This window comes from Fukomys damarensis, unplaced genomic scaffold (genome assembly GCF_012274545.1).
Source record: "Fukomys damarensis isolate Sample0158 unplaced genomic scaffold, DMR_v1.0_HiC HiC_scaffold_22, whole genome shotgun sequence".
Lineage (NCBI taxonomy): Eukaryota > Metazoa > Chordata > Mammalia > Rodentia > Bathyergidae > Fukomys > Fukomys damarensis.
This window is the reverse complement of record NW_022900934.1, coordinates 2,523,992-2,538,341: the sequence shown is the minus strand read 5'-3', so window position 1 is coordinate 2,538,341 and position 14,350 is coordinate 2,523,992. Positions and strand designations below refer to the sequence as shown.

General features: G+C 53.2%; 1 long non-coding RNA gene across 1 annotated transcript; it reads right to left on the bottom strand.

The window, feature by feature from the left end:
• Positions 1 to 2,029: 2,029 nt before the first annotated feature.
• Positions 2,030 to 13,168, bottom strand: LOC117287253. The gene is made up of 3 exons (XR_004518489.1): positions 13,131 to 13,168; positions 4,478 to 5,289; positions 2,030 to 2,769 (listed from the first exon to the last, which is right to left on the bottom strand). It is a non-coding gene; the product is annotated as an uncharacterized LOC117287253 (long non-coding RNA).
• Positions 13,169 to 14,350: the final 1,182 nt, after the last annotated feature.

Below are 14,350 nucleotides of genomic sequence, written 5' to 3'. Positions count from 1 at the left end.
GGCATCAGGTGAGTCCCAAACACAGTCACCCCCACTCGGAGCCCTGCAGGGACAGATGTGGGCCCTTCCTCTGAGCAATGTGGAAAGCCAGGGTGTATTTCAGACTATTTAGAGCTAGCACAGGCACAGGACAAACCGAGACCGACTGACCGTGCTCGCGTGCCTTCTGCTGGGAAACGCTGTGTCTCTTCACGGCTGGGCCTGTCAGGGTGTGACCTGTTGGGTGTAGGGGTGCGTGTGTCAGAGTCTGGACCCTGACGGCACCCGCTGCTGCACTCCGGGCTGCGGTAGACCCCTGGGGCTGGGTCTCTGTCACTCGCAGGCCCTCACAGTGGTCTGAGGCCATCCCTTCATCACCTCGTCACTGGGAGAAAAGACAGTCGGCAGGGGCTGTCTCCCCTTGGCTTTCCTTTTTAAAGGGAGTATTTCTAATGCTGAACCCTGCTCCCTGCAAGTCCGCTGGGCAGAAGTGTTGCTCTGGCTGTCGTTCTCGAGGCGTCAGGGTCCCCGGCCCGGCACAGTGCTCAGGAAATATTGGCTTGATGAATGAGTGACTGTATCCTCAGCCATTTCACACTACCTAATACCGACTTTTCCAGGCTCCGAGAACTTTTCCCAAACCAAGAAAAGACTTTCCAGGAGTATTTTAACCCTGCTGCCGAGCTTCAACTACTGAAATGTTTGGACAGCCATCGCTGTCGGCGCTGCCCTTGGACTCACCTTTCCCGGATCTCCCCTCACGGAGCCCTTCCCCTTCCCTGAGAGCCGCCCTCCAGTCGGTCACTGAGCTGCATGTCTGCAGGCCACTGAGCGGCTCCTAACTGCCCTGTCTCCACAGAGCGGTGTCCCTCCCTGTCCCAGAGTCACTCTGGCTGCGTGTGGCTCAGGCCAACAGCAGCCTGGAGCCAGACGGCTCAGCCCACAGATATTGATGAGCACTTTGAGAAGAACAGCCCATCGAAGCTAACCCCCATGGTGTCCCCTCTTCAGCCCCGGGAGGTAATAAAAAGGAAGGCACACTTTGGAAATCATTCTGATTCACAGGGTTTTGTTTCTCTGCATCTCATATTCCAGAGACCCAGCCTTAAAGTTCATTTTAATAATAACAAGAGTAATTAAAAATTAATATTGATAACCTTAGGGTTTAGAGTGCATGGAATGTTCCAGGGAGTTTTCCAAGGCCTCCCCCTGCAGAATGCACTGAACCCTTCCTTTTGAACTGGCTCCTATTTTTATTTTTCTTTTCAAAAGAAGGCTATTTGAGAGTTTAAGAGAACTATTTTTCTCCTCAGATGTGGTCAAGTACTGGCTCATCTGGATTCTTGTAGATGAGCTCCTTGGCCTCAGTAAGAACTCCCCACCAGGACAGCCCCACGGGCACTGTTCGCCCACAGTCACAGCCTGTGATTTTGGGACTCCCTACCCAAACCTAACTGCAATTGGAAAGCATTCCCTGGCCGAGAGCCAACACTCTCAGCACAGGAGGGGCTGCTAAGGAACAGGACCCTCCCGCTCAAGCCCCACCTGTTTCCTGACACAGTCGAAGGTCCCTCACTCTGCTCCACCGTGGGGCCTGCTGTACTCTCAGCGCCCCCTGCTCACCTGCTGGGCCCCTAAAGTCTGATCTCCTGATGTAGGCATCTTCAGGGCTTCTGTCTAGATGTCCCCCAAAGCCTCATGCACTCACAGGTGGGGCTTTTCAGAGCTGCCTGGGTCTAAGGTGTGTGATACTGGGATTAAGGGTGTGTGGTAATGTTAGTCTTCTGACTGGAATTACTATAGTTCTGAGTATGGTTGGAATGATTTATTGAAGACAGAAGCCCAACTCTGAGTGTGGGTGGTACCACCCAAAAGGCTTGTAGCCTGAATGGACAGAAAGGCGGCCAACTCATTTCCTCCTGCCAGCCTGCCATGGACTGTTTCTCCTCTGTGATGCCTTCTGCCAGGCCACCCTGCCTTGAAGCCAGCCAACTATGCACTGAAACCTCTACAAACTGTGAGCTAAAATACAACTTTCTCCTTTAACTGGTGGGTGTTGGGTATTTTGTCCCAGCAATGAGAAAAGTAACTAAAGCATACATGAAGTGACAAAGGACTATCTGTTTGCTAAGACCTAGGACCTCCCTGAATAAGCTCAAGGTCCAGCTCCAGTGGTAGGTGGCTTTGGAGAAATGACAGACAATCTTTGAGCCTATGTTTTCCCTGATGCCAACTGCACAAGGATAATCATGGGAGGAACATCGGGTGACACTGGGACTCCCTGTGCCTGGCACACCGATCAATATTAAAGGATGTGAAAATAAGCCCATCCCCTGGGTCCTGCCCACACGTCACAGGGCCCTGTCCTTTGTGGTGCTCTGTGGGACAAGGGAACTTTGCTGTCACGGGCTCCACTGGGACATCCAAAGGCCTCGGTCTCACCCACGCCATAGAAGTAGGACAGCACAGACTTCCAAAGGTTCATGCCACTCTTCCATGCATGGCTCAGCAAGCCGGGCTGGGGACACACTCCTTTGTGGCTGCCCCCCCGCTAGGGTCTGTTCAGCACCACGGACAAGCACTCAGTGGTCAGAAAAGAGCCTCCATGTGTCAGCCTGGTGGCTGCAGTCCACTGCAGGTAGCATCTGCCCACTTCCACGGTATGAATTCTCCCACTGAGGCCAATGTCAAGGTGTTGGAGTGACTTTACTACAGGCCGTAGAGGAGTAGAGGCTCAGGAATGCACCATTATGCAGCATTTTTCCATTTGGAAAGACAGGTGCAAATAACCTGAAAAGCATATACATAATCATAAAATGTGGTAAAACACTTAGGAAGCTTTGTATTTTTAGTGTTCATGACCTTTGTTTCAGTACAATTTAATTGTAGTTTTATATATACCTAATGTTTACAACAGCTATATTTAAAAATCAGCTCACAATTCCTGAAAATGTGACTTGCTCTCTGCAGCTTGTAGGCGCCAGCCCGGGTGCATGCTGGCTTCTGCCCCCGCCTCTCTCTCTTTCTCGGCTTCCAGCCCCTGGCTATGACTCAGCCCCAGCTCTCTGCCCACTCACGACGTGGATAGAATCTACTCCCAGCCGCCTGCCAGTTAGACCACTGTGGCCCAGTCTCGGCCTCCCTGCACCTGACTCACGGCACCCACACCCCATCTGCCACCACCTGTCCCATCTCACCCATCACCCCCTGGAGGCATTGGGGGGAACCCGGGCTCAGAAGTCAGGAAATGTGAAGTCCGGGCTCTGTCCTTTCCAGCAAGGAGCTTACTTCTCCATCAGCTGCTGGTGCCTCTGAGTGGGAGACTGACCAGGTTATCCCTCAGGCTGCCAACTGGACTGATCCAAGCAGAGTTGCTCAGCCCGGCTTTTGTCACCAAAAAATAACCATGGAAGATGCCCCTGTGCAACGCCCGACAGCCTCTAGCCCGTGCCGAGGGCAAAGACGCACTCTCTAGCAACCCCTTCCTGTTTCTGCTCACTTCCTGCTGTCAGTCCGAAGGGCCTGTGTTCAGTCATGGCCTCTCTGCTTCTGCTGGGCCGCCATCACTGCCCGCCCAGTTCACGGGCCCCCATGGCCAGGCTGTCACAGCCCTGGGAAATCCCAGCCAGGCCCAGTGCTTCCCAAGCCCAGGACACAGCCAGAATGGTAGGCAGGGCTATAGCTAACCATAGCAATCCACTCCAGAGCAGCCTGCATTTGCTACCTGGGGAGATAATGCAGGCCTTCAAGAATGTCCTTAATGAAAATGTTTAGGGTATCAGACTCAGCCCCGAGGTGCAGGAAAGGACTTTCCCCAGAACAGCGGGCTCCCTGTCCTGGGCTGCAGCCGGAGGCACAAGGTAGAAGGGCTTGGACAGGGGCCTGGCTTCCCATGGAGGGAGGCTGCCGGTGCAGAGGATGCTTAAATTCTGATGTGGACAAAAGCAAAATTACTGAAATACAAGACCAAGAGTCTGGGTCCCCTTAGAGATCCCTTTAGCCAGATGCATCCCGAGCACCACACATTTTCTGAGTAGCTACTATGTGCCCTGCAGATGCACACTGGAGAGGCAGCCAGGCCACCACAGAGCACACCTCTGCTCTTACGGGGTCCATGCACCTGGGAAAGAGACACCCCAGCCAAAGGCCAAGTCTGTCTCACGGAAAGGGGGCAGCAGAAAAGACTAAAGCAGAGTTCAGGGTAAAGAATAGTGTCGTGGGGCACAGAGTGGCTTTGCTGTGGCCTCTCATCTTGGCTCTGCCTCCGTTCCACAGCTCCAACTCTGTCCCTAGAACTCATTTTGTCTCTCTTTGTTACGCTGTAGAGGGAGAAGAGAGGACGGGAAGGTAATGCAGGCAGCAACCAGCACAGAGCTAGCCTGTCGTGAGACCCCGCTCTCCCTGCTGACCCCTTTTGTCCCGCCCTGGCTGGCCTGCCGTGTGCAACACACTCCCCATGCCGCCGTTTCAGTGTCCCACCCCTGATGTAACAAATTACCATGAACGTGGCCGTTTACAAGACCACAAATTCATTCTCATGCAGTCCTGGGGGTCAGAGGTCCAAATCCAGGTGTCAGCAGGCTGCTTCCATTGGGCACCTGGGATCAGAGAGTCCTGTGGGACCTCCAGAAGTGCACTGAGCTAGGGGTGGGGGACCCCTTGCGTCAGAGGCCCCAGCTCTCCCTGCCCCGGCAGCGGACATCCTGCCGAGCTTCGGGGCCGCATCCCTCATGCCCTCTTGCCCTTTGCAGCTTTGGAGTGGGGGCTCCCACCTTCCCTGTCTGTGGATCTCCCCGCAACCTCAAGGCCAGCTTTGCAACATCTCCAGCTCTCTCCCTCTGACCCTCTCTGTCCCACGAGGACCCCTGAGTGGGCCAGCTGCATAAGCCGGGACACCACTTCAAAAGATTCTAACTCAGTCCCATCTGCAAAGTCCCTGGCGCCAAATCAAATGACTGAATCACAGGTTTCAGGGATCAGGACATGGAGATCTTTGGGAACTGTCGGTCAGCTGACCACAGTGAGCAGAAAGGATCTCTGGTTTGATTAATCAAAACCCCACACCTGCAGATGCTGCCTTGAGCAGACACAGATGCTGCCCTGTGGCAGGACACATCCGGAGAATTTATGGTTTTCCTTGCCAAAACGTCCACAAAAAAGTAATGATTTAGGATTTGTTTGTTGTAACAACCAGGAGAGTGAGAAGACATGTCTTGAAATGCTTGTACTTGTTTTTGTCTTTTCAGAAGCTGAAGGATAGTTTTTGGGTTTGTCCTCTTCTCTCCAGGAAAGCTTCTGATCAGGAAACTCCTGTAGGATAAAAAATAAAATAAAATAAAAGCCTCTTGGACCAAGGGCCACCGTGGAGAGGGACGGGGTGGATCTGTGTGTGCCCTGCTGCAAAATTGCTGGACCCCCACAGTAGTCCCCCAGAAAGAGCCCTTGTTCAAACGGTGATCATTAGGAAAACTGCCTTGTTTATCCCGTCTCCATAGTAACGCCTGCCTAATGGTGGCTTTGACTGGGGAATGTGTAGCTTTTCACAAAGCATCATTAACTCTTCACGTCTGATGTGCTGCCAGGAGGGGACCCAAAGCTTGGGTGGAAGGGATAGTGAGCCGGAGGGAGGAGCAGAGGGGCAGATAGGTGCTTTCCTCTGATGGAAACAGGGCATTGTGTGCAGGCTGGAGAGGAGACAGGCAGAACTGAGGCCTCCTGCAGGCCTGTCAGTCCTTCCTCATGCCCGCCCATCTCTTAGGGGTCTCAAGTAACAAAGAAAAAGGAAAACCCCAACACCAGACCAGCCCCACTTGGGCAGCACAGCCAGGGAGAGCAGCCTTGCCAACTCCGCATGATCTGAGGACAGTGGCTCAGTCAACCCACACACAGAAGCACACTCAGCCTCCCTGGCCCTGGGCAGTGCCCAGCTGTGGGCTGTGTGGCCTCTGGTCCTTTCCTCTCGCTTGTCACCAGAAGTCTCCGAGCAAGAGGCTGCTGCAGGCCTGCTGCTCCTGACCCAGGCCTAGCAGGGGCGCCTTTGTGGCCCTGCCCCTCAGGACACCTGGAGGAGGGGTACCTCCTGCCCAGGCCCCCCAGAAATGCACTGAGCTGAGGGGGCCTCTGTGCCGGCCAGGCCTGCAGCTCTCTGCCCCAGCCGCTGGGGTCCTGGCAGGCTTTGGGAACCTTCTCCCAAGGAGAGTGAGATTCTCTGCAGGACCTGGGTCACAGAGAAGAGAGGGGAGGTGGCTTGCGGAGGCCCGTGGAGGCCCGTGGAGGCCCGAGACGGCAGGAGAGGATGACCAAGCCTCCACGGGAGCCTCAGCTGCCGACCTGGCTCTGCAGAGGCAGCAGTCACTCAGGGCCCAGACTGAGGCCACAGCCATGCAGAGCAGCTCCAGAAGCTGATGCCTGAGACCAGGAGTCTGCAGGATGGGCCCTGCTGAGGCCCAGGGGGACAGCGTATGTCCCCATCTGCTGGGGGAGCACTTCATGGCTCAGAGAAGTGGCACCTTCAGCCTCACATCTCCAATGTGCCAGGTCGGCTCAGATTAGCCCTCTTACTAAAGACACCAGTGCCATGGGATCAGAGCCCACCTCAGTGGCCTTGTTTAAACTGGGGAAAGGCAGTCTCCAAAGAAGGCCAGCTGCAGAAGCACTGGAGCTTAGGACTTAGGCAGATGGAAAGAGGTCGCGGTGCAGCTCGACTCCTAACAATAAGTCACTTCAAAGATCATTCTTTTCCCCAACTTACAGATGCAGAAAGTGAGACTTAAGAATATTAAATAGTGTGCCCGAGGCCACGTGTCTGGTAATAGTGAAGCCAGGACAGAAAGTGCTGTGAGATCAAGCCTATTCATTCTTCAATATTTGTCAAACTGTTTCTTAATATCTAAGCACCCGGAATCATCATCAGCCTGCATTTCCAAAGCATAGCTGGCGATGCCTGTGCTCTCTCATCCGCCTGCAGGTCTGAGGAGGGGAGGCCCAGTCCTCCAGGCGCTGAGGAGGCAGAGAGAGCCTGACCAGCACTCCTGAGATACCAGAGGGAAGCCGCACTGCGGCTGCACGTCCAGCACTGAAGACCGCGAGGAAGCGGAGCATGGAGACTGCACAGCAGCTCCCCGGGGAGAAGGCGGGAGATGTAAATGTGTTTCTGAGAGTGTTCCAATAACGGAAGGGATTAATTAGGATTTTTTTGGTTGCAAGAAATAGAAAGCAAGTTGAGCTCTCCTGAGCCAGGACAGGGAGGCTTCATTATTAGGATCCTGCGTCTCCCAGGACCCGTCAGAGGTGCAGGTGGCACAGCGAGTGACACATGGCCCTCTCTGGCTCTCCGCTGCCCACTCCAAGGGTGGTGTGCACAGCCACCTCTGAGCTCTCATGGTGCCCTGTTGTGCTGGAGAGACCGCTCTGCAAAAGCCTCCCTGGCCCGGGTCCAAATCCTGACACAGCTCGGCTCGGGTCATGCATCCAGACCAAGACCCAAGCAACCATAGCTGTGTAAGATTTCACAGGGCCAATGTGGCAGGCTGATCTCTGGGGTCCCAGGAAGGCCAGAGGCAACCAGTTACACTGAGCAAAGCCCTAGGCTGCCTTTCCATGCACAAGCAGACCTAGGCTTGGGTTTTCATTTTTCTCAGGATTCCAGCTTTAGAACAAGGGAACCACGGCTTAAAAAAAAAAAAAATCAGAGACACTCTGCTTGCTTAGAAAATAAGCTGGGGGGAGAAGGAGCTTCACCCTGCACAAACCGGCATCTCAAACTCTGCAGCGGATGGCACTTCGAGAGCATTCTCTAAACAGGCTGCCTGCCTCAGTACTGGTTTCTTAGCAACTAAATACCTGACTAATATTCAATTTTTTTCCAGGGCTCTAAGAGCTGCAAGATATTAATTCCAAACAAGACATCTAAATTGTTACTCTGGAAACTTGCGTGTGCATCCCTTCATAGATTAGATGTTGAAATGCCACATTTAGAATACCCTGGAGTATTCCACCCCAGGTTTCCTGAAGGGGGCCTGTCAGTCCCGCCCCAGACTGTGCAGGGACGCAGAGCTAAGGCAGGGCTGTGCAGAGCTGAGCTTGGAACCTTGATGAGCCCCAGAACTTCTCTGAGGCTCAATTTGCACCCCAGGAAATGGGGGTTCAGCTCTGCCTTAGGAGCGAGAAGCTGAGGCAGCCCTAAGCCACCATGCAGCGTGGGCAGAGAGCATCTGGAAGAGCTGGGGCTCAGGAGCACCATTTCCCACCAAAGGAGGTGGCAGATAGGGAAAGCGATGCATGGGCCCCTCTGGGGAGGCGCCCAGACTGGGAGGTGCATCAGGGTGCACGTCAGCCAGTGACGGTGTCACAAAGAACAAAGCTAAGCTTTCAACTCGGAAACTAGAGACAACCGGACCTCAGATGTCTGGCGCCCTTGACCTCTGCAGGAACAGCAGGCATCGTTTCCTTTATTCTCACAGTGATGGTTCATCTCCACTGCTACAGAGAGGAAACTGAGGCTCACGGTGCAGCAGGAGCTCCCCCGAAGCTCTGTGGCCCTCAAGTGGGGCAGGCAGCACCAGTCTTGGCTGGCGTTTGCCTCCCCCAGGGGTCGAGCCATATCCGAGGGAGCAGAAGGAACTCAGGACAGAGCCGGAGGGAGTAACGTAAGTGAGAAGCCCAGGTGAAGATGAGCCGGCAAGACCGCGCTAGGCTCAGCTCCCGGCCGAGCTCAGTGACACCGCCCGCCGCCTCCCGCACCCCCACCTCCACCGCCGTGTCACAAGGGGATGCGGGCCTCTCTCCCAATCCTGGGGAAGTAATGAAGAATAACAATGAAACAGAACAGCAAAAGTTAGAATGGATCGATAAAAATCACAAGATGTTTGGATTTTCTAACAAAATCATCAAACATTAGCAGATATGACCAATAAAACATAAATACAGACTTTAAAAACAAGAAGCAGGATATACTGAAATAAAAGAGTGCAAATGGATCATCTGGGAAGCCCTGGTCACTGTGGTCTTTGCCAGGGATTGGCCCTGGCAGCATCCAAGGGGGTCACCCTGCAAAGTCACCCCCCCATGTAGCTACCAACAAGAGGCTCAAGCCGCAGGTAGGTGCTGACCGCCACTGGCTGCTGTTCCTTCCCCAGTCTGCACATATTTTGGGGCAATGTTTGTGCTCTGGGCAGAACCAGGGGATGCGTGGCCCTGAGGACCAAATGCTTCCAGCTCAGAAGCTACGCATCTCCGGGTTCAGGATCCTCCCAGGTGCACAGGGCACAGCACTAGGCTGGCCACCTCCCACTTGCTGAGTACTTCAGGCTGAGCTCAGATCCTCTTCGCCTCCGTTTGCTCAGCTGCAGCAAAGCACAGCGCCTGCAGACAGAGTAAGTGCCCCTACTCTACCCACTCTGCTATGCACCGCGCGGGATGTCAGTGGGCAGTGCTCTCAGGCAGATGCACTCAAGGTTGCCGTCACTGTTACACACAGGGACCTGGGAGGAAACCGAGGCCCCGCAGAGTCATCTCCCACAGTCCCAGAGACACGGTGGGTGCCAGCCCTCACCACGCATGTATTGTCCTGTGCTTTTGCTGGTAAAAACATATGGAGCTACAACATGGCTTCCCAAGAGGCCTGGGACAAGTACAGTAAAGCCAGCGCGTCTGGCTTTCTATCAGTTGGAAATCCTTATTAACTAGCCATCATACTGTAGGGTCATAATTGATATTCATAAGTAACTTAATTGAAATTAAATTTTAAAATAGCTTTAGTGGTAAGTGCATTTTATTCTAACTCCTTGAAAACTGGTCATCCGAGTATAGTAGATGAGGTAACAGTAAAACATGTTTAATAAAAACACTTGGTCCTGCCTTTCCCTAAGGTCTAAATTCCATATAAGGGAGGAGAGGCTTGGTGGAGTGGGGTCGGCTCCCACCCGGCTGCCCACCAGGCTGGACAATCGCTTCCTAGAATCAGTGCCCCCAGCCAGCTCCTACAACGTAGCTCGCTGTTCACGAGGGCACCACATAACCCTGTGCCACCAGCTTCTCCTCCCCACTTAGGGGCCGAAGGCAAGCTGAATGGTGGCCCCCGAAATGTATGTCCAAGTCCTAACACCCTGAGCTTGTGTGGGGACAGGTTTGGAAGTAGGACATTTGTAGGGGAGTTGAAGGGTCTCGAGGTCATCCCGGAGTTAGAATGACATGTAAGAACCAGGACAAGGTGAGGACACAGACACACAGAGAGGGGAAGCCACTGGAAGGCGAGGAAGAGGCCAGAGCGAGGGTACCACCAGCCAGGGGACACCTGCAGCCGTGGAAGCTGGCACAGGCAGGTGGCACCTGACTGGTCCACACCTTGGCCTCCAGAGCAGCTGCTTCAAGCCCCCGGCTTTTTGTCCTTCCAAAGGGACCTGGCCACAGAGCACAAATCCTCCCCCTCCTCTTTGCACTGCATGCATTGAAGGAGTGTGGCTGAACTTCCCCACACGGCGGGGGTGCTGCGGTCACTCTTAGCCCATCTCGAGTGCCATCCAACGTCACTGTGCACTGGGTGCCTGGCATTGTCTATGGCCTTTGACCCCCTGTCGACTCTCCGGGCCCTGCTGACCACTGCTCCTCTGTGCACCACGTGTGTTAGACTCTATGTACGAGGGAGGTCGAGCGGCATGAGTGTGTCTGCCCTTGGCCTGGTGCCTTCAGCCCCACCCACGTTGTGAACAGAGGTGCGACAGTTCGAATCCCAGCGTTCCACAGAATTCACGCAGGACCCTGGTTCCCAAAGTTGTGTGTTAATGTGTGAACAGGGCAGTGACTTAATCTCACTGTGCTGCTAGTGGTGCCTTTGGGAGGTGACTGGGGTTAGGAAGGGCTTCGTTCGTTCTGTGACTTCGTTCTGTGATGCCAAAGGCAACACACACCCCTTCCTCTTCTTTCCTCCTCTCATGCGATGTTCTGCACAGCAGCAGTGTGTTGGCCGATGGGGCTCCCGGACATTGAAACTCCAGAATCCTGAGCCTCAGCAAACTTCCCTTCACAAAGGCTCCTGCCTCGGGCATTTCACCACAGTAAGAGAACGGTAGCGGGGCCGGATCTCTTCTTAAAGGTCGACACTATCACACGCACACGCATCGCTCCTTCATCGTCTGTCCCTGGACGCGAAGGTTGCTTCCATAGCCTGGCTGCTGTGAACCATGCTGCAATGCACGCAGGACTGCACGTGTCTCTACGAGGTGCTGATGTCACCTGCTGGGTCCACGCCCAGGGGAGAAGCTGCTGTGTCATGCAGTAGTTCTATTTTATGTTTTCAAGAAATCTTCGTACCGTTTTCCTACGGCTGTGCCGATTGGCATTCTCACCAACAGTGTACAGTCCTGGCCGACACTTGTTACCCTTGGTCTGTCGCACAATACCCTCCCAGTAGGTGTGAGGTGGTGTCTCATGGAGGTTTTGACTTGCATCTCCTTGATGAGTACTGATGCCAAGTATGCTTTCATAGACTTGCTGGCCATTTCTGGGCCTTCTTTTGAGAAATGTGTGTTCAAGTCTCCTGTCCAATTTTTTATCACATTTGCTTTTTCTTGCTGTTGAGTCATGTGTGTTTCTTATGTATTCTGGATATTAACCCCTCGTCAGAGGCGTAGTTTGAGAATATCATCTTTCATTCTGTACATTATCTCATCGCTCTGTTGGTTGTTTCCTTTTCTGTGCAAAAGCTTTTCAGTTTGATGTACACCCACATATTTATTTTGCTTTTTTTCCCCTGCACTTTGGGCATGATATCCAAGAAGTGCTTATCAGTACTCACTCCTAAGCTTCTCCAGGCTTCGGGGTAGGTGTCATTTCCTTGTCCTACTCATATCGGAATTATATGTCAGTCTTCTGCTTGTGCGGTTCCCGAACCTCCCCATTCAGTCACCCATCCGTTCATTTTTTTCAGAAACCATGGAGTGCGCAGTGGGGCCATGTGCTGGACTGAGTTTGGCAGAGTTGAATGAGAACCCAAGGATTCTCGTGGAGCTCAGCCCCTAAATATCCCTCTGTGCAGGACAATGGGCTTGAAGAAATAGCGGCAAAATTCACAAGGCAAGGCAGTCTGGGGTGGGTGCTTTCCCACCTCACTCCTGTCCTATAGCCCAAGTCAGCTAAGATAAGCATTGCCTCGTTGAGCATGGTACAGGCAGATCTCAAACTCAGTCAGTCTGATTCTCTTTGAAGTACATGTTGAAACCCAATTAGCATATTGAAAATATGGCAGGGCAGGAAGGGAGTGTGTTGGCATTTCTCAACTCTGCCAATGTTGTGCTACGATGACAACGTAAGACTCTCTCTTAATGAAGTAATAAAAAACAGTGTGAAATATAAAACCACCCGAGGACATCTTTAAAGGACACCTTCTCCTTTTCCTGCAGTGAAATGAAAAGGAACAGCTTGGACGCTAGAGACCAGAGTGCTCCCCGAGAACCCCCACTGCAGGCCAGATGAGTGATACAAATGTTCACATCCATGTCCTCATCACTCATCATCCAGGTGATACTCCGCCTGTCCCCCCAGAGTTGGATGTCACACCTAAGGGCACACAGTAACCCGGTAAACTCCTACTTCTCCCAATTTCCCAGGCACCCCTGGGCAACATGTCGAATCTGTGTGTGGTCATTTCAAATCCCCAAAATTGTTTAGTTTTTCAATATTGAAGATATGTGTAACTGTGAAGACAGCCCGGTATTAGAGGAAGAACTTCCTTTGAACACAGACATATCTCCCAGCAAGGGTTCTCTTTCCTGAATCTCTGTGCATATACAGAGGCCACATGTCACTGCAGCAAATGACACCGCTATCTTCATGCAACAGTTTAGGAAACCAGTTCACAGGATTTTTCAAAACCCATGCTCTTGTTCTCTCTGTTGTCCCCCAGAAGAAGAAGTTCCCTAGACTTGACCTTGGGCAGGATCTTTTCCATACTCTGTGCTCCCTCTTCCATAGAGCCTACAGTGGCTGTGGTGGCTGGTCCTTCAGCTCCAGAGCCTTCACCTTCCCCACAGGCTCAAAGCACTGCTGGGAACAGTCTGGTAGAAGTGCAGTCACCAGCACCACACCGGCAAGGTACCGTTTCTTAGGACTGACAAAATACCTGAGGAAAACAACTTAGAGGAGGAAAGGCTTACTTGGGCTTATGGTTTCAGAGACGCCAGGTGGAAACATCATGGTGGAAGGGTGTGGTGGAGGAAAGATGCTCACCTCTTGGCACCCTGGAAGCACAGAAAGCCAGAGAAGAAGGGGTTAGGGCAGATACGGTCCCCAAGGTCATGGCTCTGTGAGCTACTCCCTTCAATCAGCCCCCACCTTCTGCTCCCCTGCTCCCCACAGTGCCATCCGGTTATGGTCTGAACAACGATTTAATCCACTGATGAGCCGAGAGCACTCATGACCCAACCATCTTTCGAAAGCCCCACCTCAAATGAGCCCTTGAATGAGTCTTGGGGGACACTTTGTATTTGGACCATGACAAGGTAGTTCACCTCTCTTGCTCACCCACGAGTTCTGCCTCCAGATAAAATTTTAACGCTTCACCCTGAAGATCCTACTTACAGCCTCCATCAGGCTTGGCTGGACAACATCTTCGAGGTGTTCCCACCTCACTCACACTGCACCCTCAGCTCCCCAGACTCCTCTGCCCCCGAGACCCATGCCAAAGTCAGCGCCCCGCTACCTTCCCAGCATGCACAGATGCCCTCACCAGAGTCTGGCTCTGCCAGTGTTCACTTGTTTCTCACAGCGCTTCTGTGGGGTGATCCATCTTCAGCCCGTGTGTACACTGCCTGTCTGGACCCCTGACCGGCCATGGCCACTCTGGGTCCATGCCAGGACACCTCACGGTCCTGCTAAACTCAGCTCTACACCAGCACCTAGATGGTGCTCAGCACCTAGAGGGGCTCCTAAGTGCACAGAGCGGGTGCTGGCCGGGTGGGAGCCAGAATGGGGAAGGAGGCAGGGCCGGTGGCATTGTCCATGACTTAGACCTTGTGCCCTGTGGACACACCGGCATGTGGGGAGTATTTCCAGGGTCCTATGTGAGATCAGCACACCAGGCTGTCAGGAGGATAGTAGACTCTACAGGGAACAGGCATTTTATATCCCATCATGGCAGGAGGCATAGGAATGGGTTTAAATTCAGAACACAGCCACTGTACATGGGCCCCTTTGTTTGTTTGTTTGTTTGTTTATAACAGAGTCTCATAAAGCTACCCAGGCTGGCTTTGAACTGTCAGTCTTCCTGCCCCAGCCCCGCTAGTAGCTGGGATCACAGGTGCATGACACTACACATGTGGCGCCATTGAACCAAAGGAGCGCCTGCCTACTGGGAATGTTGATTGAGTCCGGGGAC